Genomic DNA, 26,028 nt, shown 5'->3' with positions numbered 1-26,028 from the left:
TTTTTAAATGTAATTAGGGTAGGTACTATCTCCAAACCTATTGACTACTATTTAAATTTACACTGTAAGTAGAAAATTGTGTAATGAGAAATGAACTGAGCATATTTCCAAGGTGGATTTGTCATATAAACTACAGTTTAAACACAAATAAAAGTAGGTACGGATAGAAATAGCTTGCCTGTAACATCTGCTGGAAGTGTAGCAGTGCCATTTTGAACATGGTGAAATTCCAGTAAAACTGGATTACCAAATTCAGGTGTAGTTGGACCCCTACTCCTCCAGCATGTATTTGTATATCCACAGTTCAGAATGAATACAGCTATGACATGGTGATCATTCTTTGGATTCTTTGATTTATGTCTGTTTCACCAGATAAAGTCAAGTGATCAAGAAATGGCTGGCACAATTACTAAGTAAGTGTAGTAGCTTTATCTTCACACATTCAAAGGTTGTCTAACACAGACAACTTTCAATTAATCAGGAGATTATCCAATTTGTGAATGAGTCAGGTCTCTTCCTTCTCTTTCTTTTTCTTCATCTACATTCTGGCTATTCCATTGCTCATTAGCATCCCACTGATCAGTGGGAAGAAGGAGGAAATGAAACTCAAACCAATTTATTTTATGCCTTGTTAGCACTTGTGGTAAAATATTTTGTTGGAGACGAAATGAAAACTCTAGGATTAAAAGAGATTGTTGGATTAACAATGGCTTTCAAAGGATACCGACCTCTGGACTGTAAACTCATTATTGGCAGGGAATGTGTCTGCTAATTGTGTCTGTCCCAAGTGCTTAGTACAGTGCTCTGCACATAGTAAGTGCTCAATAAATATTATTGATTGGTTGATTGTTAGTAAGTGCTTAACAAATACCATCATTATTATGCTCTCCTAGTCTTCTGGTCATGGTTAACTGAGATTTGGCAAAAAGCAAAAAACCCCAAAGCTGCCCTGAAAAAAGAACCAATCATTTCAAGAAAGCAAGCTCAAACAAACTTCCCCAAATTCTAAACTATACAGCAAACTAGCTGTTGAACCTTTCAAAGCACTGGGGTAGATACAATTTAATCAGGTTAGACACAGTCTCTGTCCCACATGGGGCTCACACTCTTAATCCCCGTTGTAGAGATGAAGTAACTGAGGCCCAGAGAAGTTAAGCGACTTGCCCGAGGTGTCACAGCACACATGTGGCAGAAAGTATTTTCATACTTGATTTGATCACCATAGAGGCTGAGGTGTGAAAACAGTCTCTACACAATCATTTGAACATCAGTAGCAGGCATTTCACACGTGGCAAACGTGGATTCCATTGTGTTGTATGGCATGTGTCACAGACATTCAGCTGCTACCACTTAGTATCATAAGCCCCACATGGAACAACCTGATGACCTACCCCAGTGCTTAGAACAGTGCTTGGCACATAGTTAGCGCTTAACAAATACCATCATCATCATCATGTGGCAGAGCTGTGATTAGAACCCAGGTCCTTCTGGTTCCCGGGCCCCTGCTCTATCCACTAAGCCATCTATCTTGCTTCTTCTTAGGATTTAGGCAAAGCACAAGAACACGCAAAAAGAACTTGGCTATTTAAAAAAAATATTTTTAGTGACTCAGTGTTACCAAAGCTTCATTAATGAGTTGTATTCTTCTTGTCTTTTTTGAATCAGTAATGAGCCAGTCCTTTGGCTAGTTGTTTTCAAGGGAAAAGTATCATGACACCAAATAACAATAATAATAATAATGGCATTTATTAAGTGCTTACAATGTGCAAAGCACTGTTCTAAGCACTGGGGTAGATACAAGGTAATCAAGTTGTCCCACGTGGGGCTCACAAACTTAATCCCCATTTTACAGATGAGGTAACTGAGGCACAGAGAAGTCAAGTGACTTGCCCAAAGTCACACAGCTGACAAGTGGTGGAGGTGGAATTCGAACCCATGACCTCTGACTCTGAAGCCCAGACTCTTTCCACTGAGCCACGCTGCTTCTCCCAAAGCCCTGACTAATCCACCCTGACCACACAACTCATCTTTGGCTCTCCAGCACTCTTATCTCCCTCTTCTGAACTCCCACAGTATTAAATAGCAGACTTGGAAATAGCCGTATTCCAACTGGGTAATTGCTTTCCATCCCCTCTCAGGGTCGAACCTGGAGAGTTTCCAGTACTCTACCAGTCTTGGCTACAGGAGGGAGAGTCAATCAGAGGCCTAACTATTCCAGTTCCAGCTTGGCCAGTGGCTTGTGAATGGAAGGCAATCTGCTACAAGTCAAAATTCACCCATGTTGGGCGGCAGTGGCATGGGAGAGAGTCGATAGTGGAGACTTGAGTTTACTGTGTGGAAGGCGGCAATGGTAAACCACTTCCATATTTTTACCAAGAAAACTTTATGGATACACAACCAGAATGATTGCAGATGGAGAGCGGGGCATTGTGGAGAGATGTGTCCATGGTGGTAGGTTGGAAACAACTCACCAGCATAAAACAAGACAATTGCTTTTCATATATTTAATTTCCTCCTAAAATTCCAATAGTATGCAACATTCCTCATGATTTCCTGCCCTGAGCCATGGATCAGTGTTAACAGGACAGTGCTCACATATGCAAGGGGATGAAAGTAATTTTTCTATCTGGAAATCTTTGGCAATCTGTGGCAAGCAAACTATTAAGAGCAAAACAGGTAGCTGGTCCCAACTCTTTGGTAAGGATGCTCTCAACCAATGCTGGGGAATATTGCAAAACCTCTATGTGTGCCAACATTTATGTGGCTCTTGCAAATAAAGCACAAAGAATAAATACCTCATGCCCAGAAACAGAGACCATACAGGAGTAGGGAATTTAAGCTGAACATGAAATCCATGTTACTCATTTTGTAAGGCGAATTGGCCATCTGACTGACCAACTGATACCAAGCCATTAGATACATTTATTGTGGGAGAGTTACACCATCTCCAAAACTCAGTTGTATTTATTAAGCACTTACTGTGTGCACACCATACTTGGATGCAGAAACAGTCTAGAAATTTTATCTCAGTGAACCAAGAATGCAACCCAACCTGCATTTTCAAACTCCAGACAAGGCCTGCTGACAACTATAAAACTCCAGGGATGAAGATCAGGGAGACTGGAAGTTTGGTATGCACTAACATGATAGATGGATTCCCACCCAGGCCACGAGACCCTAGTGGCTCCCTAGAGTAGGTCAGGATGTAGTTCCTTTAGGGGGTGTTCAGTTTGCTTTTATTGTACCTACATCAGCACTTAGTATAATGCTTGGCACATAGTAAGCGAATAAATATTATAATTATTATGTTCAGGCAGATCCTGGATCTTGGTGTGGAGTCCAAAAAGTTATAAAACCATTCACTATATACTCCCAGTGGGCTTAATTCCTCTGCCACTCTAGTTTCTTGGACACTTAGTACACATTCTTCCTCTATAGCAAACCCTTCCCCAACATACTTAGGAAAAAACTCTTAGGTTTACTTACACACACACACACACACTCTTTGATGGCACAGATGCTATGCTTAGCTTTGGTAAGAAAGATGGCATCCAAGAGCCATGAAGTGGGTCAGGGCCAGCTTTCACATTTGCCTGCATTAAGATAGGAAAAAAATTGTCACCTCCTCCCTAGGTTCTGGATCTTGGTCACCCAGACCCTTGGGATGTGGCATTCACTTGGCCAAGCTTATGGTGTATTGAAATGAGGCCATATGGCATTTCACTGTGTCTCTAGTGGGGGCATTGCTGACGCCCTTCCTTTTTCCAGACCCAGTGCGTTCCTCTCCCAGATCTCAGTTAAACCTGGTGCTGTTTCTGAGTTGCAGGACTCCTGATGTACGGATGTTTCAAATTTTCCACCACTGCCATTCTGCTGCCCCTTGACAGAGCTCCCTGAGGCCCCTGACTCTCTTGCTTACCACCCAAAGCTGACCTTGAATGGGGCTTGCGAATGAGATCTTTTGGGTTGCAAAGTAAAATACTAGTGCAAATTGTCATCATATAACACCACTCAAATTTAGGAGCCTGCCCAGTAGGTCGGAGGCCAGGGCAAAGGAGAAGCACAAAGACATTATCCAGAGCAACTGATTTTTGCTGCCACTTAGCATTTCTACACATTCCCCTCAGCCCTGGCTAAGCTTGAATGTCAAACTGCAGGCAGAAAGGCTTTTTTTATGGTTAGGTTATAATCTGCTAAAAAAATAAACATAATAAGGAAAGTGCTGACATATCCTTAACTACAAAGACATGAATTGGAACTGCGTTGTTAAAATAACGTAAACAAAGCATGTTCCAAATTATAACTTAGGATGCCAAACAGACTGGTCTAAATTACAAAACATCTCAGGGTGATGGGGAAAATTCAGCACGCTTCACAGGCAACACAGTAGACCATATTTGCAGCAGGTGACCTGCTGTAGCTTGATTTGACATGCCTATGATTTTTCCATTTGACATTTTATTGCTTCTGAGCACCCAGAAAAAAAAAGATACTTGGAGAAGTTACTCATCCTGCACAAACTTTCCAGATGACTAATGAAATACAGACTCATTATTTTCATCGGTTTATTTCTAACTTCCCTTTCGCTGAGCATGTTCCCTCCCTGTCAGAGGTTGTCTTGTGTTTTTAGGTGACATCACTTTGGGCCCTACCAGGACTAGATTTGTGTTCTGTACTGTGCTTAGAACACTGTGGTGCTTAGTAGCAACAAAAATGATAATCATAACAATGATAATGGCAACGGGATTAACCACCGGGTTAATTGTGTATTTATTTGATTTACTTTGTGTTCCTCTTTGCTGAGAATTTCATGTCAAGGTAAAAGAGTTACGACTGGGGCTGGATGGTGTAAAAAACGATTTACAAAACGATGAGTTCTGTTCTCTTTAGGGACTGAGAAGCTTACTGGGAGGAGCTTGTTTACTTGCCAGGGAAATTGAGTGTCTTATTGCTACCCTGCACTAAGTGGTTCTCTCTCTGTTGACTGACAGAGACAAATCATCCTTGTGAAATGAAGAGGAGCAACTGCTCTGCTACTGCTCGTGAACAATTATAGCTGGGCCATATTCTCAATGGGAAAGGGCGGTATTATTCCCTCCACATTCTCTGGAAACTCATGTCATTTGCTGATCAAAAGCCTTGCGAGCCTTGAAACCTTCCTTAATGGGGCTTGACATTGCAATAATAATTTATCACCATACTCCTTCTCATCAACAAATAGTCCAGAAATTGGGTCAAGCACACTGCCTCCCCCTTTCTTCAATTAAGGCATGTGTTGAATCATCACCCTCCATTCCCTATCCCTCACTGCCCAGATGAAGAGTTGTCCAGTGGGAGAGGAAGTCTGCATTTCCAATAGACTGTAAGCTCATTGTGGAAAGGAAATATGTCTACCAACACTGTTGTACTGTACTCTCCCAAGTGCCTAGTACAGTGTCCTACACACAGTAAGTGCTCAATAAATATGATTAATGGATTAGAATGTGGGTAATGCTTTAGCCTTTGGACTAGGGAAAGAAAGCTTTCCAGCAGTAGTGAGGAGCCTGAAAATCTTTCAGCAGTCATGTACTCAGCTTTGGTTATTTCCATTGCTGCCAGTTTATTATTTTTGTTGTATTCTCCCTGGTATTTTTTTGCCTGTGTGTCTTTCATCAGTTCCTCTTCTGGGCATTGCGACTCCCCTGTGGCCAGGGACTGTGTCTGAAACAATAAACTTGTAGCTTTCCCCAGTGCTTAGTATTCCACTTTGCAGAAAATAAGAACTAAACAACTATAATCAATTCAACTGATAATTTTTAAAAATAGCCATTTTTAATGGTATTGGTTAAACACTTACTATGTGCCAGGTACTGTACTAAGCACTGGGGTATATGCAAACTAATTATGTTGGACACAGTCCATGTCCCACTTAGGGTGTGCAGTCTTAATCCCCACTTTACAGATAAGGTAACTGAGGCATAGAAGTTAAGGTCACAGAGCAGACAAGTGGTGGAGCCAGGATTAGAACCCAGGTCCTTCTGACTCTCAGGCCCAGGCTCTATCCACTAGGCCACACTTCTTCTCAACCATCATGCAGATAGGTTATCTTGAGAGAAATAACAGATCTGGAAGAGTTAAATGAACTGTAACTCAAGGTTTCTACCGATGCCTATGTCTTTACATGGTGATTTGGAGTATTCCTATAGAACCAAAGTAGGTTTTTATTAATCTGCATCTGTGTTGCTAAAAGAATCATTCTCCAAGAGATTCTCAGAGGTGGGGAACCTTAATACTTGTAAAATACCAGTAGTGAAATTTTGTTCCCCTGAAGGGCTTGTCTCAGCCCACATCACTCTTTTGCACTTTACCTCGCTGATCTCCTACTACAATTCAGCTCATGCACTTGGTTCCTCTAATACCAACCTATGCAATGTACCTCTATCTCATCTAGGTCACTGCTGACTCCTTTCTCACATCCTCCCTCTGGCCTGGAGCTCTCTCCCCCTTCATATCTGACAGACCCCCCCCTCCCCAATCTTCAAAGCCTAATATCATATCTCCTCCAAGAAGCCTTTCTAGCCTAATGCCCTCATTTCCTATATTTACTCTCCCTTCTGCATTTCCTATACACTTAAATCTGTACCCCTTAAGTACATGATATTTGCCCCAGCCCCAGAGCACTTGGGTGTATATTCCTATACTCTCCCATTTCCTCTCTGAAATTTAACTTAATGTCTGCCTCTCCATCTAGATTGTAAACTCCATGTGGGCAGGGATCACAATTTATCAATTCTCTATTATTGTACTCTCCCAAGTGGTTGGTACATAAATAATAATAATAATGATGGCATTTGTTAAGCGCTTACTATGTGCGAAGCACTGTTCTAAGCGCTGGGGAGGTTACAAGGTGATTAAGTTGTCCCACAGGGGGCTCACAGTCTTAATCCCCATTTTGCAGATGAGGTCACTGAGGCCCAGAGAAGTTAAGTGACTTGCCCAAAGTCACACAGCTGATGAGTGGCGGAGTCAGGATTTGAATCCACAACCTCTGAATACAAAGCCCGGGCTCTTTCCACTGAGCCGTGCTGATTCTCTAAGCACTCAGTAAATATTATTGATTGATTATGACCAACCTGCATTTCTATAATGAAGGTGAGCATTCCATTATGAATCTGGAGGTGAGGAAGAAATATGGGACCAGGATCTTTGCAGTCACCACTGGATAAAAGTAAATCACAAATGTTAAAGGAGGAAGAGTCCTAAGAAGGAGATAACCCAACCTTGTCCTAAAGAAGGACTGGGACTTTTCACACCTTAGGCAACGCCTGCTGGTTTTTTGTGGCATCGGGTTGAGGGAAATGAGTCAGAGTTTAAAAGCTTGGATTATTTTCTCGGTCATGAATCAGGGCATAAGAACACTTATGTGCTGTTGTTGTTGTTGCTGCTGCTGCTGTTGTTAGTTCGCTGGTAGCATATTCCAAATCATCAGGTGTGAAGCAGATTGGAGTGGCTGCCAAACACAGCCTTGCAAGGTGTAAGTGCAGTGAGTTCAGTTCTTGAGAAGCAGAGGAAACTCCCACATGACTCTATTTAAAGTGGGAAACAGGCTTCTTAACAGGAGTTTGAAGGAAAGAAGACACATGCCTTGGCAAGGAACCATGAGGAGAGGTTGCGTGCTGGTTGGCAGAGAAGTGGGAGACTTATGCAGTGTACACTAAGCAGGTTTGCACGCCTGATAGTGCATGAATAGGGTTATAATGAAAATAAGGGAAGTCAGTTAAGGAGGGTGGGCTAGTTGGAGAACCAGTCAGTCAATCAATGGTATTTATTAAGTGTGTACTGTGTGCAGAGCACTGTATTTGACATTTGGGAGACTACAGTACAACAGAGTCAGTAGGCATGATCCTTGCCCTCGAGGATTTTACAGCCATATTTTAAATTCCATAGTTCGTGGATTTTATTTGATACAGTGCCAACTGGGAACCACAGTAGGGATATTAAAGAAATCAATCAGACCATGGTATTTATTGAGCATTTACTGTATGCAAAGCACTGTATTTAACATTTGGGAGACTACAGTACAACAGAGTTGGTAGGCATGATCCTTGCCCTTGAGGATTTTACAGCCATATTTTAAATTCCACAGTTTGTGGATTTTATTTGATACAGTGCTAACTGGGAACCACAGTAGGGATATTAAAGAAATCAATCAGACCGTGGTATTTATTGAGCATTTACTGTGTGCAAAGCACTTTATTAAGTATTCGGGAGAGTTGGAAGACACATTCCCCACTCACAACAATGACCTTAGAGTCAGAATGGAGAGACAAATATTAACATAAATAAATAATTTACAGATATGAACGGAAGTGCTATGGTGGGGGGAATAAACAAAATCATATTCTTGAACTATTCTAATTGACTTGGACTCCAAGAAGCTAATAAATTAATCAATTAATATTTATTGAGTGTTTAATGTATGCAGAACACTGTACTAAGCACTTGGGAAAGTGCTTACAGCAAAAGTGATAGACAGAATCCCTGCCTAAATAGATTTTACAGTCTACAGGGGGAAACAGACATTAAACTAGATTAGGGATAGGGAAAGTGATTTAAAAATTGCTTAATTCCATCCCTGAACATAAAAAGCTATTGATATCTAGAAAGAGCTAGGGCGGGGTAACTGAGGCAATTGTGAAAATGATTATTGATTTCTCATTTAGGAGAACATTCCTCAACCAATATCATAATAACTACCTCGTAATACCCCAAATAATAAACACTGAAAGCTTATCAGAGTCAATCCTGAAAATGTAATCTCAAAGAACAAAATTCAAAAGTTACCCCAAGGTATTTTTAAAAATATTTGAACATACAGCACATATTATATTTCCTCATCATCACAATAATAATAATTGTGGTACTTACCAAGCACCTACTACATGCCAAGCACTAAAGTAGATGCAACACAGATTGGACACTGTCCCTGTCCCATATGATGAATGTAGACTAAGGGGGAAGGAGAACAAGTATTTAAACCCTGTTTAATAAATGGGGGACTAGAGGCACAGAAGAGTTAAGTGACTTGCCCAAGGTCACAGCAGGCAAGTGGCAGAGCTGGGATTAGAACTTGAGTCTCCTGAATCCAATCCTTGTGCTCTTTCCATTAGGCCATGCTACTTCTCTGTCATAGACCAAAGAATGTTAGCAAAAATATTTTAAAATACATTAGTTCATATATGTGCACATGCTCTGAGGGGAATAAGCAGAAACCAGGTCAAATTTGAGGCCCTACAAAGTTCAACAGTTCCATTTAGATCTTGTTATTATTTGAATACTATACACTTGGGAATGTGATTATCACTAAAGGAGATCATTCATGTCCGACTCTGTTTATAACAGATTCAAAGAAATAACTGAGTCATTCTCTGGAAATAATTTATCCACACTCCCATGTGTTTCTTAAAACATTCTTAATTAGGATTCAGATATGAATGAGGAATTATCTTTCTACACCAAACCCTAGTTTGAAAGAAATCAAGAATAATTATACAACTCTTTCTCTAACCCGCTTATATAACGAATCTTGAGGAGTTATTTCTGCACATGAAAAGGTTCTTTTCTGAGCCTTTAACCTGAGGTGAAGTTGGCAAAGCTTCCTGTGATCCTTTCAATGAATACATACAGAAGGTTAAATGGAAAATTCAGTGCCCAGTCACTCAGTTCACTAATAAGTTATTTATAAAGTTCTTTACTAGATCTTTTGCAATATACTCAGGGAAACAGTGGATATACTCTCGGAACCAGAAAAGTACTGCAACAATAAATTGCTCAAAGTACACATTTTGTTGAAAAATAATATAATACTTTTTATGACAATTTGATTGATCTGGAGCCTAACTTTCTTCCTGCAGAAATTGAGATCCCAAAGTCAAGGATCAGTCAGTTTCTATTCTGAACATTGCATGTACTATCCATGGAAATACATTTATGCACCCAGAAACCTTCAGATCAATATGAAATAGTCAACTTCATGATACTTAGTCCAGAAAAAGATTTCAGGATAATAAAGTACGCTTATTAGAAATCTATTTTCCATCAAGTTTCCCAGTGCTTAATGATGATTCTTTTTGCTACCCATGTAGTATTTGTGACTTAGATGAAAGACATCAATTCCAAAGAAATGTACAAAATTTGATTAGTGAATCATAGTTAATTATTCACAGTAAACAATAATATTAAAACATTTCATTTAGACGAAGTAAACTAAACTCTACTACAGTGCTGAAACTTACTCTATTTAAACAGTTTCCCTCAACATTTCAGCCCATCAGATGAGAAACATTCAGAAAAAAGTTTTTTTAAAATCAAAATAAGAATGAGGAAAGAGAACTAAGTACGCTATTATTTAATATTTTTTTTCCAATTTCTGAATATAGGTTTCATTAAATGTGGAAAGCAGCAAGAATTAGTTATACTGTTAAAATAACAAATACTTAGTAGAGTGCATTGCACACAGTAAGCGCTCAATAAATATGATTGATTGATTGTTTTCAGACATCTGTGGAACTCAAATCTCAAAATTTCCAAGCACTTATTTCTCTAGGGGCAAAATCTGAGCCTATAACATAACAATCAATGGTACTTCTTGAGTGGTTAGAATACTGTTATTAAATGGGAAACAGAAAAGGAATGATCATTAAGTATAGGGAAACCTGATGGTAAGTAGATTCCTCATGGGCTTACTATATTATTCTGATTGTAGTGCACTGTACTTGCAGTAATATACTTAAGTTCATCTACCTATAAAATGTTAAAAGCAATACCTGCCACTGATTTATTTTTCAAGGACAAGCTTAACCTGCTAGGACCTACACAATGTCATTATTTTGCAATATAATTTTTACTCATTCCCACTGGTTCAACTTGCCCTTCAGTAAGTTTAGAGAATAAAAAAAGAAAACATCAATGAAAATTAGATTTACAGTGATGTCATATTTGGAGGGAAGGAGAGAGGATTGATGGGGAGAGGGAGATGAGAAGGGAAAAGGGTACAGGGTGGGCATAAATCTATCATCTTTCTGCTAAGGACTTTGATCAAAAAGACAAGCATTACTTCCTACACTTATATGGGGATGAGAAAGGTGATTTCCCTTTATCTAGTTATACACAAGCAAAATTTTGGATGACAGCATCAGAAATCAATTCCATGAGAATGAAAAGGCAAACACATAAAAAACTGAACCTGCAGCATATGACCTGTGCACATTAGGTTTATTTACTAGTGTAACAGGTCTATAGAAGAACACTCCACTTCAAAGCAATTTACCGGAAAAAAAATTATTGGCTGTCTCTCCTGAGCAGTATCCAGGACAAAGCCAAGGTATGCTGAGCCAACTTTTGTATTTCGTTGTTGATAATGACCAAAGATTGAATAGCAGAGATCAAAACCACTCTCCTGAGCTCAACAGAGTTCTTCCTTTGGGCTTAAAAGAAAAGCCATGCATCACTGAGTGGTTACTTTAATGATTTGTAGTGTACAAATGTCAAACTCTGTGACCTGACCCAAATTTTACTGCCATATCGTTCTTTCTTAACAGCAGTAGGAGTTTCCTGCTTTTTGCCCTCTTAAGAAACTAGCAAGAGCAGAGGATAATTAAAGTAATGGAACAAGGTAGTTCAAGATGGAAAATAAAGCAGAATAATTATCTAGATAATGATAATAATAATATTTGTTAAGTGCTTATTATGTGTCAAGTACTGAGGTAGATACAAGATAATCAGGTCCTAGCTGGGGCTCACAGCCTAAATAGGAGAGGTATTGAATCCCCATTTTGCAGGTGAGGGAACTGAAGCCCAGATAATTTAAGTGACTTCCCTAAGGTCACAGAGCAGCTAACTGGCGGAGCCAGGATTAAAACTCAGGTCCTCTTGATTTCCAGGCCTGCGCTCTTTCTACTAGACCACACTGCTTGGCCTTGCGGCATGTCAATCTTTTTGTGCTTCTTTTTCCCCGTCTATAAAATGGAAATAGTAATACCTGCCTTTCTCTCCCACAACAAGATTTTGTAGTGATGGAATGAGAGAAGTAATGTAAAAAAAAAAAACCCTTTGGGAAAATTCAATGTTATTCAGTGGGATGGATTTAAACATAGGGAAGTGAAGAGTGGTTCATGAAATTGCTTAAGCTCATTTTTCATTTTGGATAAGTCCCTAAACATATGGATGGACTTCACCACCATATGGCAGAAAAAAAATTGCTCTCCTGGAGCCTTTCATCCTGGAGGGTCAACTCCTCCAGAGTCATCAGGCTTCCTCCAGCTTTTACTTTCTTGGGAACCAATGACTCCCACAAAGGAGGAGAAAGTCTGCTCAGAGAAAGAAAAGAAGGCAAGGCACTTGCAGCAAAAGGGTATATGATTTTTTTATCTTAGTGTTTGTATACTGTTGAGTCAGGGTCCTTTTTCAAACATTAAAATTGTATTAATTTGTTACTTAACCGGGGTGATAATCTTTGTGATGAAAATGTGTCCTAAGTGAAGATCCAAATGGATTATTTAGAACTCCACCTATTTCTACTTCAAGGATGCAGTGATGAATCGAGTGCCAACAATGGCCAACCTTGCAAAACAACGACTTTAGTTTGACTGCAGGAAGCAAAATTATTTGTTCAAAATGGGAGAAAGTTGATCAAGTCTGTGCTCATCACCAGACTGAACACTAAGTAGAAAAATTAGCATTTTGGGTTATCACCTTCTATGCAAATTTGTACGGCTGACCCGCAAGGTACATTTGATTAATTTAACAACTCTTTTTCACAGACCACTAACATATTTTCGAGCACAGCCAAAATAGCTAGGAATAGAACTGGACATTAACTTTCTTCCCATCACCCCATTAATGAGATTTAGGAATATCCTGATTATCATACACTGGATGACCTCAGCTCTTTACAAATTTAATGTAGAAGCCCTTCAGATTCTCTCAGACACTCAACAATGTAACACACCTACTATAGTTAATTTTGTTCGGCTTGCTATAAACAGGAGTTGAGAGACAGGATTAATTATATAAACCGAAAGGGAAATTGAGGTAGTAAATAGAAATTAGGTTAAGCATTTTAAAAGCCTGTTTTTATTAGGTGTGCAATACATAATGTGAAACACTCATTTTAAACAGTGTTGCCAATTGCTGTAGTCTCTTATAACTAGGCAGGACCCCTGGGACAGAAATCAGCCAGAGGGGACAATTTTGTTCTGGCTTTGAAAGGAAAACTTGCTTCCATTAACATGTCCTTTCCATCATTAGTTTCCTTTATTCTATGTAATGGACTGATAAGTTTTAGCTATTCTGGGTTGCAAAGACCTACTTACAAGAATCCTGACACTAATATCACACAGAGAATTACATTCACTTTTAGTTTAATATGAACAGTTCTCTAACGCACAATACAATAGTAATATAATCGCAAACAATGAGAAAAATGCCTTTGGACTTCTGAATTTTACCCAAATTATTTAATGGTCATTTAATAATATATCAATACAATGGATATTCACCTACAGGATATTGTGAATTGCACAGTATATAAAAACATTGCTAAATTATTTACTTGAATATTTCCCATTAATTATAGGGATTCTGTCGTATTATTCTAAGCAAAATCCTTTGAAATTGAATCATAAGCTTCTGACCCAGATCAAGTTTTAGGGTCACCCCCCACCGTATGAACTACCTAGATAGATACCTTTACATTGGCATTTAATTTAAGGCAAATGCACTCATCAGTTAACACCCGCTGGATTTTCTCATCTTTAATGGGAGGATGAAACACTTGGAAAAGCTGGAGATTAAAGTAAAGGATCAAACGTGGACTCCCATTAGCTAGAACATTCAGTTATCCAAACTTGTCAAGAGTATGATCTGGACAGTTACATAGCTCAGGTCTGTAAATACCACTGTAAAAAGATTAGTCAATAGAGGAAACACCAGATCTGGTAAGTGATAACTAGAAATAAGGTGTAAATAAGAACAAAAGCAGGTTAGGGGTGGAGGCAAGGGTGTGTGTCCTAAACTCAATCCCTGCAGTTATCAGGGATTTTAAAACATGAGAAGTAGCACAATGTATAATAATGATGGAATTTATTAAGCGCTTACTATGTGCAAAGCACTGTTCTAAGCGCTGGGGAGGTTAGATCAGGTGATCAGGTTGTCCCACGGGGGGCTCACAGTCTTCATCCTCATTTTACAGATGAGGGAACTGAGGCACAGAGAAGTGAAATGACTTGCCCGAAGTCACACAGCTGACAGGTGGCGGAGCTGGGATTTGAACTCATGACCTCTGACTCCCAAGCCCAGGCTGGATAGAGCACAGATCTGGGAGTCAGAACATCATGGGTTCTAATTCCGGCTCAGCCTTTTGTCTGCTGTGTGACCTTGGGTAAGTCACTTCACTTCTCTGAGCCTCGGTTACCTCATCTGTCAAATGGGGATTAAGACTGTGAGCCCCATGTGGGACAGGGACTGTGTCCAACCCGATTTGCTTGTATTCACCCCAGCGTTTAGTACAGTGCCTAGAATCTCAAAAATCTCCAGTGGCTACCAATCAACCTACGCATCAGGCAGAAACTCCTCACCCTGGGCTTCAAGGCTGTCCATCACCTCACCCCCTCCTACCTCACCTCCCTTCTCTCCTTCTCCAGCCCAGCCCGCACCCTCCGCTCCTCTGCCACTAGTCTCCTCACCGTGCCTCCTTCTCGCCTGTCCCGCCGTCGACCCCCGGCCCACGTCCTCCCCCTAGCCCGGAATGCCCTCCCTCCACACATCCACCAAGCTAGCTCTCTTCCTCCCTTCAAGGCCCTACTGAGAGCTCACCTCCTCCAGGAGGCCTTCCCAGACTGAGCCCCTTCCTTCCTCTACCCCTCCTCCTCCTCCCCATCCCTCCCACCTTACCTCCTTCCCCTCCCCACAGCACCTGCATATATGTACATATGTTTGTACATATTTATTACTCTATTTATTTATTTATTTTATTTGTACATGTTTATTCTAATTATTTAATTTTGTTAATATGTTTTGTTTTGTTCTCTGTCTCCCCCTTCTAGACTGTGAGCCCACTGTTGGGTAGGGACCATCTCTATATGTTGCCAACTTGTACTTCCCAAGCGCTTAGTACAGTGCTCTGCACACAGTAAGCGCTCAATAAATACGATTGAATGAATGAATGCATAGAATACCATAATTATTATTATACAAATTATAGTAGTTACAGCTCTTCACCTCTAAATAAACTATACAAGTAACTAAATACTGTTGGTTGCACTTTACAATCATAGTTTTCTTTCACCTTATTTACAGGTGACACAAAAATATAATCTTAGATGATTAAAGGTTGGAAAAAATTTAGTTATTCAAAATAGTCACATAAATTGACTGTGATTCTGGATAGTTTAATTTTACTATACTAAGGAAAATACTGTGGCTACTGTTACTTGAGGCGAAATTCACACATTTCTAAAAACAGACCCTCAGACCTGATGTTCTTTATCACAGAGAGGTACTTTTCCTTTTATGGTCCAACAGAATTGGGATTTGGCTCAAGACCACTTATTTGTGGCCATGCAGCCATGGTTTTCAGTGGCACTGTGTCCTTGTGCTTACTTCCTTGGGAGTTTTTTCCATTCATGGTTCCTGCTTGAGGACTCAGAGACATTGTGCTGTTCCTGTCTTTCCACGAGCCTCCCTGGACCCAAGCTTGCTTTCAGCTTCCCCTACCTTCCACTAACGGGGCAAATTTTTCCCAGCCTCATGTCAAATGTCTAAAGCAGCCTTGATCTTGTGGCTCCCCTGGGTGGGCTCTGGGGTGGGACTACTGATTCATGATTCCAGAAACATCACCTGGTTTGACTGACACTTAGCATGCTTGGCACTGGGATACAATTTGACTTATTTAGATGCAGATCACAAAAGAAATTTTCCACTTCAAAAATACTTTCCAAAAATGTCTTTTGTCTCATGCAGACCTAGCCGACTGCAACCTTTATTGGGCTTTTGTGAGAGAAAGGACTGAAAAGGGCATAGGTACCTATGCTATGTACTTTGTATTTCTTCTCATAAACAAGACTGAAGTTCATGATTCTCCAATAGTCAGGGATTTAGCAACTCAAAATTGTATGCGACCACGGTTTTGATATAGTTATTCACTTTTCAAAGCTTTGAAACACTCCTCTTCTTGCTTGGAAAATTAAGGAGTAAGCTCTGGGGTCTGATTGGGTTTTATTTTCATTGGAATATGCACTGTTGAGAAGAACTATTCAGTGCACTGGTGGATAAGCCCAAACTCATTCCACTAAAGAGGGGATAGTTGATATTTACAACTAATATGCCATTTATATGTCAATTCAAGGGTCAACAGGACTAACTGACCCCATGGCCTTTGGATGTGGAGGTTAACAACATGATTTCAACCCCACAGAAACGGTGGCCCTTCTCTCTATCTCATGTTCACATTCCCAGACTGTCTACACACAACGCTCCTATCCCCGACCCTTATTCTAGTATGCCAGGGGCTAGTTAGGTAACAAGTGTTCTAAAAAAGGTGCTCAGGGAATTGGGAGGAAGGAGGGGATGTGAAATGTGTGCAGAATTTAGGAGCCTTCCCTAGGAGGGCCTGGGGACAAAACCAGCCTTGGCCCGACTTCCTCTCTCTCATTCTCAGCCAGCCGAATGGAGTGGGCTGAGGGAGAAGGAAGGAACAAGACAGAAGCCTCACTGGGGCAAGCTGCAGCAGGAACAGAGTTGCTGAAGTTTCATCAATAAAACCCTCCCTTTCCCTGAGCTATCAAAGTCTGCACACATTCTCAAAGTAGAAAAGGGCACCCGGGCCCCTATTAATCCTGCCATGACCTCTATCATCTCCAGGGACTTCTCTATGGAGAAGGAAAGAGTGAATCATGAGAAATGAATTCATGACAGGAACAAACTCCTCATATTTTTGAGTTCATCTTCCTTCCACAGAAAAGCAAAGGAGGGGTTTTTCAAAGGAGCTCCCTGACTTTCTGTTCTACTTAATAGACAATATCTATATTTTCCTTTTTTTAAAAAAAGAAGATTCTATAAATCAAAGATAGGCTGGCCCTCCATCAGCCCTTTTCTGGTTGGTAGTCAAGTATAAATCCTTCCAACTTCAGATTCTCAAAGGCAGAATTGAGTCTCAAGCACTACCTGACTCCACAAAACATAGCTTCCATTCTGAATGCTTTTTCCAAATCCCCAAAGTATAATTAGGCAGTGTGAAGGTCTGACCCAAGGCAGTTCAATGGTAGAGGAATAGTAAGACAGTGAGCAAACTGGTGCTTTACTGTCTGAGGTAATGCAGTTGAAGAGGTTTTGTTGGGGGGCAGGGGTTGTCTTTATTACTTGCAAAATCATTTCTTGTTAATACCCTGGAAAAATTCTTAAAACTCCAGCACAAAAGAGCTTTCTTCCATAAAAATAAATTACAGTACAGCAATGCAAATAGCACCATCTTGAATAGTCCTCTTCTAATGCACAGTAAAATTTTTAAAAAAGAATAAACCCTGACAAGAATCCCTGATTCAGGTCATCGGAAGCCTAGGTAGTTGTGGCACAAAACATTTTAATGTTTACTAGCCCCTAAAAATATTTGAGGCTTTCCTCATACTTCCTTTGAACCAGACAGCTAACTGCCTAAACTCAGCTTCTGCTGATATTTTACCTACACATAATCTCTGAAATCTCATTTCTACTGGAGGGTGGAAGGGAAATGATTCTCGGCCAAGCTGCAGAGACGTCATCACACAAGCTACTCCTTTCAAAGCGCTAAAGCAAATGATGCATTTCCATAAAAAAAAATTTCTCTTATTTATGCTAGAGCTTCTGGACCTAAAAGTGGAAATAAATCAGTAAAATAAAAATACTGTAGCATTCGATTCTAATTGATCATGTAGATGTTACTTCCTTCTAGAATGTGAGCCCTTTGTTGGGTAGGGACCATCTCTATGAAGCCCTACTGAGAGCTCACCTCCTCCAGGAGGCCTTCCCAGACTGAGCCCCCTCCTTCCTCTCCCCCTTCCCCCCCCCGCCTTACCTCCTTCCCTTCCCCACAGCACCTGTATATATGTATATATGTATATGTGTTTGCACATATTTGTTACTCTATTTATTTATTTTACTTGTACATATTTATTCTATTTATTTTATTTTGTTAATATGTTTTGTTTTGTTGTCTGTCTCCCCCTTCTAGGCTGTGATCCCGCTGTTGGGTAGGGGCCGTCTCTATATGTTGCCAACTTGTACTTCCCAAGCGCTTAGTTCAGTGCTCTGCACACAGTAAGTGCTCAATAAATACGATTGAATGAATGAATGAATGACAAACTTCCCATGCGCCTAGTACAGTGCTCTGCACACAGTAAGTGCTCAATAAATATGATTGAATGAATGAATATGATTTATAGCATGAACCCAATGATAGACACAATATTTTCCCAATAACAAGAGCTAAACAATAATGAAAAAGGAATTTTATCCCACTGAAGACAGCAGAAGACACAAAAGCAGATTGTGAGGACTTTAGTAACTGCTGACAGGACTATATTTATAAAGTTCAACCCTAGGATTTTTGTTTTTAATGGCTTTAATAGCTTTTCTACAGCTTCCCTCCTCCTCCCTATTCCTGTTGCTGGAAATCTTTAAGCAGTACTGAAATAGAAATTAACATAATAGATTTATTTAGTTTTTACAGGGATTTATCTTGGGCTGGACCATTTGCTGTTACGCAAGTGGAACTCCTACTGACTTCAATAGGAGTTTTGTTCCTGAGCGGAGTTTGATCCTGAACGCCTGAGAGAACAAATGTCAAAATGGATTAGTTCTCTATTAAGCTACCGCTTGCACTTGTGAAGAGCCTTTCTTCATATTGGCTTCATTAAAATTCATCTAGTTCAGGAGTAAGGGAGCTGTGAATAATTCAGAAACACTCAACTCTTGATTATTCAAGGCAGGGGGATCCAGGGGTTTTCAACAGTGGGCCACATGACCAGAAATCCATATGTGTGGGGGCCACATGAATTTTTTTATTGATAACAACAGTGAGAGAAGCAGTGTGGTCTAGTGAAAGAGCACAGGCCCAGAAGTTGAGGCTCAGTGGAAAGAGCACAGGCTTGGGAGTCAGAGGTCATGAGTTCTAATCCCAGCTCCGACATTTGTCAGCTGTGTGACTTTGGGTAAATCACTTAATTTCTCTGTGCCTCAGTTCCCTCATCTGTAAAATGGGGATTAAGACTCTGAGCCCCACGTGGGACAACCTGATCACCTTGTATCCTCCCCTGCGCTTAGAACAGTGCTTTGCCCATAGTAAGTGCTTAACAAATGCCATCAAAAAAAAAGTCAGAAGACAAAAGTCACATGATGGTTCTGTGACGTTGGGCGAGTCACTTCACTTCTCTGTGCCTCAGTTCCATTATCTGTAAAATGGGGATTAAGACTGTGAGCCCCATGTGAGCCCCTTGTCTCTACCCCAGAGTTTAAAACAGTGCTTGGTGCATAGTAAGTGCTTAACAAATACCACAATTATATAGCTGTTCAAAAATATGGATTTTTTTGGCCACCGCAAATTTTTTTAAAAAAACATTTAATCAATTTTATTAATTCAAAAGTAGACAGTGTGTAGCCTAGTACTGACCATTGATCAACCTTGATCAAGTTAATAAAAATTTTGGAATTCAACAGATTACAGAACTATTCTGGAGAACTGTGGAGTGTATTCAGTCTGGGCATATTTGGATTCTGACTAGGTCTATTGGACTAGTAAGTAGTTCATGTGCACTAGTTAATATGTTAAAAAAAGAATTGGCTCAAAATCTCAGGCAGGGTACACTTGCAGTCCAGTGGCCCTCATTCTCCTCACTGGTTGTGTTTAGATGCTCCTGATTCAAAAGGAGATATATTGTACTTTCCCAAGTGCTTAATACAGTGCTCTGCACACAGTAAGTATTCAATAAAGCCACTGATTGATTGATCCAGTTGTTGGAACACCAGGTCTCAGTTTCCCTATTAACCTCTACCTCTTCATTTTATACGCTTCCACACCAGAGGGTAGAGCAGGAAGTGAAACTCAAATCATTCCCTTTTACTCCTTGTTGGCTACTTTAGTCAAAAAAATTTTTTTTAATATTTGTTAAGCATTTACTCTTTACTGTTTATTGTTGTACTGTACTCTCCCAAGCACTTAGGAATAATAATAATAATGGCATGTATTAAGCGCTTACTAAGGGCAAAGCACTGTTCTAAGTGCTGGGGAGGTTACCAGGTGATCAGGTTGTCCCACGGGGGGCTCACAGTCTTAATCTCCATTTTACAGATGAGGTAACTGAAGCTCAGAGAAGTTAAGTGACTTGCCCAAGGTCACACAGCAGACATGTGGAAGTCGGGATTCAAACCCATGACCTCTGACTCCCAAGTCCATAGGACTGTACTGTGTACAGTCCTCTGCACCCAGTAAGCACTCAGTAAATACAATTGAATGAATGCAGTTCCAGACACTGCACTAAGCGCTGGGGTAGATACAAGATAATCAGGTTGGACACAGTCACAGTCCCACAAAGGGCTCACACTATAATCCCCATTTCACAGTATTAAGAACGTGGGGGAGTATAATAGAGTTAGACATAATCCTTGCCCTCAACAGGGTCAACAATAAATTATAGGTAGGAGAAAACAGAGTGTAAAGATGTGTACATAAGTGCAATGCTGGTTTATAAGTACTCTTTTCTCCCTCTTCTTCCTCCTCACAAGACTAACTGAACATAAATAGCCTGAGTCTACTCAGCATAAAATGAAATGAGTCCACGGAAACAGTGATAAACCATGATATATTTGTCCATTCATAAGTTTTTATGAAAACATCACCAATTATTAGACTACTTCACTTTCCAAGAGGCCACAAAAACCTTCTTCCTGAAAGATGGCTTTTAATTGAAGCACCAGGCTGAGTTTGGTTTGCAGATACAGCTAAATTTATCCCAGTGTGAGCACTGCTTTTATTACAAGCCTAAAAAATGTAGACTGTACAGATCACCTCCCTTCTCTCCTTCTACAGCCCAGCCCACACCCTTCACTCCTCTGCCGCTAACCTCCTCACTGTACCTCATTCTCGCCTGTCCCACTGTTGACCCCTGGCCCATGTCCTCCCCCTGGCCCATGTCCTCCCCCGGGCCTGGAATGTCCTCCCTCCGCACATCTGCCAAGCTAGCTCTCTTCCTCCCTTCAAAGCCCTACTGAGAGCTCACCTCCTCCAGGAGACCTTCCCAGATTGAGCCCCCTTTTTCCTCTCCTTCTCTCCATCCCCCCGCCCTATTTCCTTCCCCTCTCCCCTTCCCCTCCCCACAGCACTTTGTGCAATTTTTGTACAATAAATTTTTTTGTACACTTTGTTCAATATTTGTACAGATTTATTACTCTATTCATTTTACTTGTACATATTTACTATTCTATTTATTTTGGTAATGATGTGCATATAGCTTTAATTCTATTTGTTCTGATGATTTTGACACCTGTCTACATGCTTTATTTTGTTGTCTGTCTCCCCCTTATAGACTGTGAGCCCGTTGTTGGGTAGGGACCGTCACTATATGTTGCCAACTTGTACTTCCCAAGCACTTAGTACAGTGCTCTGCACACAGTAAGCACTCACCCTTCAAAGCGCTACTGAGAGCTCACCTCCTCCAGGAGGCCTTCCCAGACTGAGCCCCCTTCTTCCTCTCCCCCTCCCCACCCCCAGCCTTACCTCCTTCCCCTCCCCACAGCACCTGTATATATGTGTATATTAGTACATATTTATTACTCTATTTATTTTACTTGTACATATTTATTCTATTTATTTTATTTGGTTTATATGTTTTGTTTTGTTGTCTGTCTCCCCCTTCTAGACTGTGAGCCCGCTGTTGGGTAGGGACCGTCTCTATATGTTGCAAACTTGTACTTCCCAAGCGCTTAGTACAGTGCTCTGCACACAGTAAGCGCTCAATAAATACGATTGAATGAAGGAATGAAATACAACTGAATGAATGAATGAATTAGCAGTAGCTTTTAAGAATCATGACTTTGGGCCCTTTTTTGCCATATTTTTTTCCTTGGGTTGTTTCAGTCAAATCGCAGACCTTAAAATGATCTAATTTGGAGTGCGGTTTTGTAATCACAACACAAGCAATTCTGATACCACCCAATCAGTAGTATTCACTGAGTTCTTACTGTGTGCAGAGCACTGTATTAAGCACTTGGGAGAGTACAATATACCAGAGGTGGAAGACACATTCCCTACCCACAAGGAGCTCAAGTTTAGAGGGAGCTTATAAACTTAAATAGAAATTTTTATTGTGGAGATTTCATCCCACCTTTCCTCCTATGCATTCCTTTCAAAGGGCTGTACTGCAGGCAGGTACAGAACAGGATGAAAGACCAAACATGCTCTGCCTTTCTTGGATAAGTGAAAAAAAAAAAAGAAGCCCAGCTGGTTTTTAAGCTAAAACATTGTTCTGCACATATCTCTCCACCGATCAGAAACCTCCTGTTGTTACCAATTCCTCTCTGCCACAAGCAGAAATTACTTGTCTACTTTCTTCTCCCATTCCACCCCAGCTCGCACATTTGTTACTCTTAAGCCAACCTGCCTGGTTCTCACCTCTTCACTCCTGACCTCTTCCTCACACCCTCCCTCCTGCCTGAAACTCCCTCCCTCTTCATATCCGGTAGCCCATTGCTTTCCCCATCTTCAAAACACTTCTGAAATCTTATCTCCTCCAATCAATCAATCATATTTATTGAACGCTTACTGTGTGCAGAGCACTGTACTAAGCGCTTGGGAAGTACAAGTTGGCAACAAATAGATACAGTCCCTACCCAACAGTGGGCTCACAGTCTAGAAGGGGGAGACAGAGAACAAAACCAAACATACTAACAAAATAAAATAAATAGAATAAATATGTACAAGTAAAATAAATAAATAAATAGAGTAATAAATATGTACAAACATATATCGTATTTATTGAGCGCTTACTGTGTGCAGAGCACTGCACTAAGCGCTTGGGAAGTACAGGTTGGCAACATATACAGACGGTCCCTACCCAACAGCGGGATCACAGCCTAGAAGGGGGAGACAGACAACAAAACAAAACATATTAACAAAATAAAATCAATAGAATAAATATGTACAAGTAAAATAGAGTAATAAATATGTGCAAACACATATACATATATACAGGTGCTGTGGGGAAGGGAAGGAGGTAAGATGGGGGGGATAGAGAGGGAGACGAGGGGGAGAGGAAGGAAGGGGCTCAGTCTGGGAAGGCCTCCTGGAGGAGGTGAGCTCTCAGTAGGGCCTTGAAGGGAGGAAGAGAGCTAGCTTGGCGGATGGGCAGAGGGAGGGCATTCCAGGCCCGGGGGATGACGTGGGCCGGGGGTCGATGGCGGGACAGGCGAGAACGAGGTACGGTGAGGAGATTAGTGGCAGAGGAGCGGAGGGTGCAGGGTGGGCTGTAGAAGGAGAGAAGGGAGGTGAGGTAGGAGGGGGCGAGGTGATGGACAGCCTTGAAGCCCAGGGTGAGGAGTTTCTGCCTGATGCGCAGATTGATTGGTAGCCACTGGAGATTTTTGAGGATTCAGATTTCACGTCTAAAATAGTACTTTCCTCATTGTACTTTCCTCAGCATAGTGATTTGCACTGAATGCTAAACAAATGATATAAATAATGGCAGCAGTAATAATAATAATGACAGTTATGGTATTTATTAAGCGCTTACTACATGCCAAGCACTGTCCTAAGCACTGGGGTAGATACAAGGTAATCAGGTTGTCCCACCTGGGGCTCACAGTCTTAATCCCCATTTTACAGATGAGGTAACTGAGGCACAGGGAAGTTAAGTGACTTACCCAAGGTCACACAGCAGATAAGTGGTAGAGCCAGGATTAGAATCCACATCCTCTGACTCCCAAGCCTGCGTTCTTGCCACTAGGACATGGTGATCTCTTTGGATGATATCTTGTAAGGAGTGATGTGGCTTGGAGAAGGGGCCAGGCTGGGCAGCTCTGCTGCTTCTCCTTTAGACAGACCTTTTCGGTGCAGGCCGTTCTGGGGTCCCATATATATTCCTTCCCTCCGCTCGACCTTTCCCTGCCCCACCCCATCAATGCTGGTCTCCAGCACTAGAGAAGACTGCAGGGCAGCTACCTGAGCTCAGAGGTTTGGCAGCAGCGAGTTTGACAATGGTGGCTTGGCCTTGAACTCACTGCCTATGGAAAGCATGATAGCCCAGGAAAATTATTTATGTAGGAGTTGTCTCTAAGACTTTCTTCTTACAACAGCACTAACAATAATAATTATCAATAACTGTGGTATTTCTAAGGGCTTACAATGTTGTCAAGCACTGTACTAAGCACTGGGGCAGATACCATGAGGCCTTCCCAGACTGAGCCACTTCCTTCCTCTCCCCCTCGTCCCCCTCTCCATCCCCCCCATCTTACCTCCTTCCCTTCCCCACAGCACCTGTATATATGTATATATGTTTGTACATATTTATTACTCTATTTATTTATTTATTTATTTTACTTGTACATATCTATTCTATTTATTTTATTTTATTTTGTTAGTATGTTTGGATACTCTGTCCTAATCCTCCTCGACCTCTCAGCTGCCTTTGACACTGTGGACCACCCCCTTCTCCTCAACACGTTATCTGACCTTGGCTTCACAGACTCCGTCCTCTCCTGGTTCTCCTCTTATCTCTCCGGTCGTTCTTTCTCAGTCTCTTTTGCAGGCTCCTCCTCCCCCTCCCATCCTCTTATGGTGGGGGTTCCCCAAGGTTCAGTGCTTGGTCCCCTTCTGTTCTCAATATACACTCACTCCCTTGGTGACCTCATTCGCTCCCACGGCTTCAACTATCACCTCTGCGCTGATGACACCCAGATCTACATCTCTGCCCCTGCTCTCTCCCCCTCCCTCCAGGCTCGCATCTCCTCCTGCCTTCAGGACATCTCCATCTGGATGTCCGCCCGCCACCTAAAGCTCAACATGTCGAAGACTGAGCTCCTTGTCTTCCCTCCCAAACCTTGTCCTCTCCCTGACTTTCCCATCTCTGTTGACAGCACTACCATCCTTCCCGTCTCACAAGCCCGCAACCTTGGTGTTATCCTCGACTCCGCTCTCTCATTCACCCCTCACATCCAAGCCGTCACCAAAACCTGCCGGTCTCAGCTCCACAACATTGCCAAGATCCGCCCTTTCCTCTCCATCCAAACTGCTACCCTGCTCATTCAAGCTCTCATCCTATCCCGTCTGGACTACTGCACTAGCCTTCTCTCTGATCTCCCATCCTCGTGTCTCTCTCCACTTCAATCCATACTTCATGCTGCTGCCCGGATTATCTTTGTCCAGAAACGCTCTGGACATATTACTCCCCTCCTCAAAAACCTCCAATGGCTACCGATCAATCTGCGCATCAGGCAGAAACTCCTCACCCTGGGCTTCAAGGCTGTCCATCACCTCTGCCCCCTCCTACCTCACCTCCCTTCTCTCCTTCTACTGCCCAGCCCGCACCCTCCGCTCCTCCACCACTAATCTCCTCACTGTACCTCGCTCTCGCCTGTCCCGCCATCGACCCCCGGCCCACGTCATCCCCTGGGCCTGGAATGCCCTCCCTCTGCCCATCCGCCAAGCTAGCTCTCTTCCTCCCTTCAAGGCCCTGCTGAGAGCTCACCTCCTCCAGGAGGCCTTCCCAGACTGAGCCCCTTCTTTCCTCTCCCCCTCGTCCCCCTCTCCATCCCCCCGTCTTACCTCCTTCCCTTCCCCACAGCACCTGTATATATGTATATATGGTTGTACATATTTATTACTCTATTTATTTATTTATTTATTTATTTTACTTGTACATTTCTATCCTACTTATTTTATTTGTTGGTATGTTTGGTTCTGTTCTCTGTCGCCCCCTTTTAGACTGTGAGCCCACTGTTGGGTAGGGACTGTCTCTATGTGATGCC

The 26,028-nt window shown here is 41.6% G+C and overlaps 1 protein-coding gene and 1 non-coding gene across 6 annotated transcripts in view; one reads left to right on the top strand and one right to left on the bottom strand.

Moving 5' to 3' along the window:
- The window catches only part of THRB (thyroid hormone receptor beta), a 331,256-nt gene that overhangs the window by 167,956 nt on the left and 137,272 nt on the right, over positions 1-26,028 (bottom strand). The window lies entirely within an intron of this gene.
- Positions 2,129-2,266, top strand: LOC119925105. Its single transcript, XR_005449774.1, has one exon. It is a non-coding gene; the product is annotated as a small nucleolar RNA SNORA7 (small nucleolar RNA).

This window comes from Tachyglossus aculeatus, chromosome 2 (assembly GCF_015852505.1).
Source record: "Tachyglossus aculeatus isolate mTacAcu1 chromosome 2, mTacAcu1.pri, whole genome shotgun sequence".
Classification (NCBI taxonomy): domain Eukaryota; kingdom Metazoa; phylum Chordata; class Mammalia; order Monotremata; family Tachyglossidae; genus Tachyglossus; species Tachyglossus aculeatus.
Note: the sequence above shows the minus strand (reverse complement) of the source record. Positions and strands in the feature narration are given on the sequence as shown.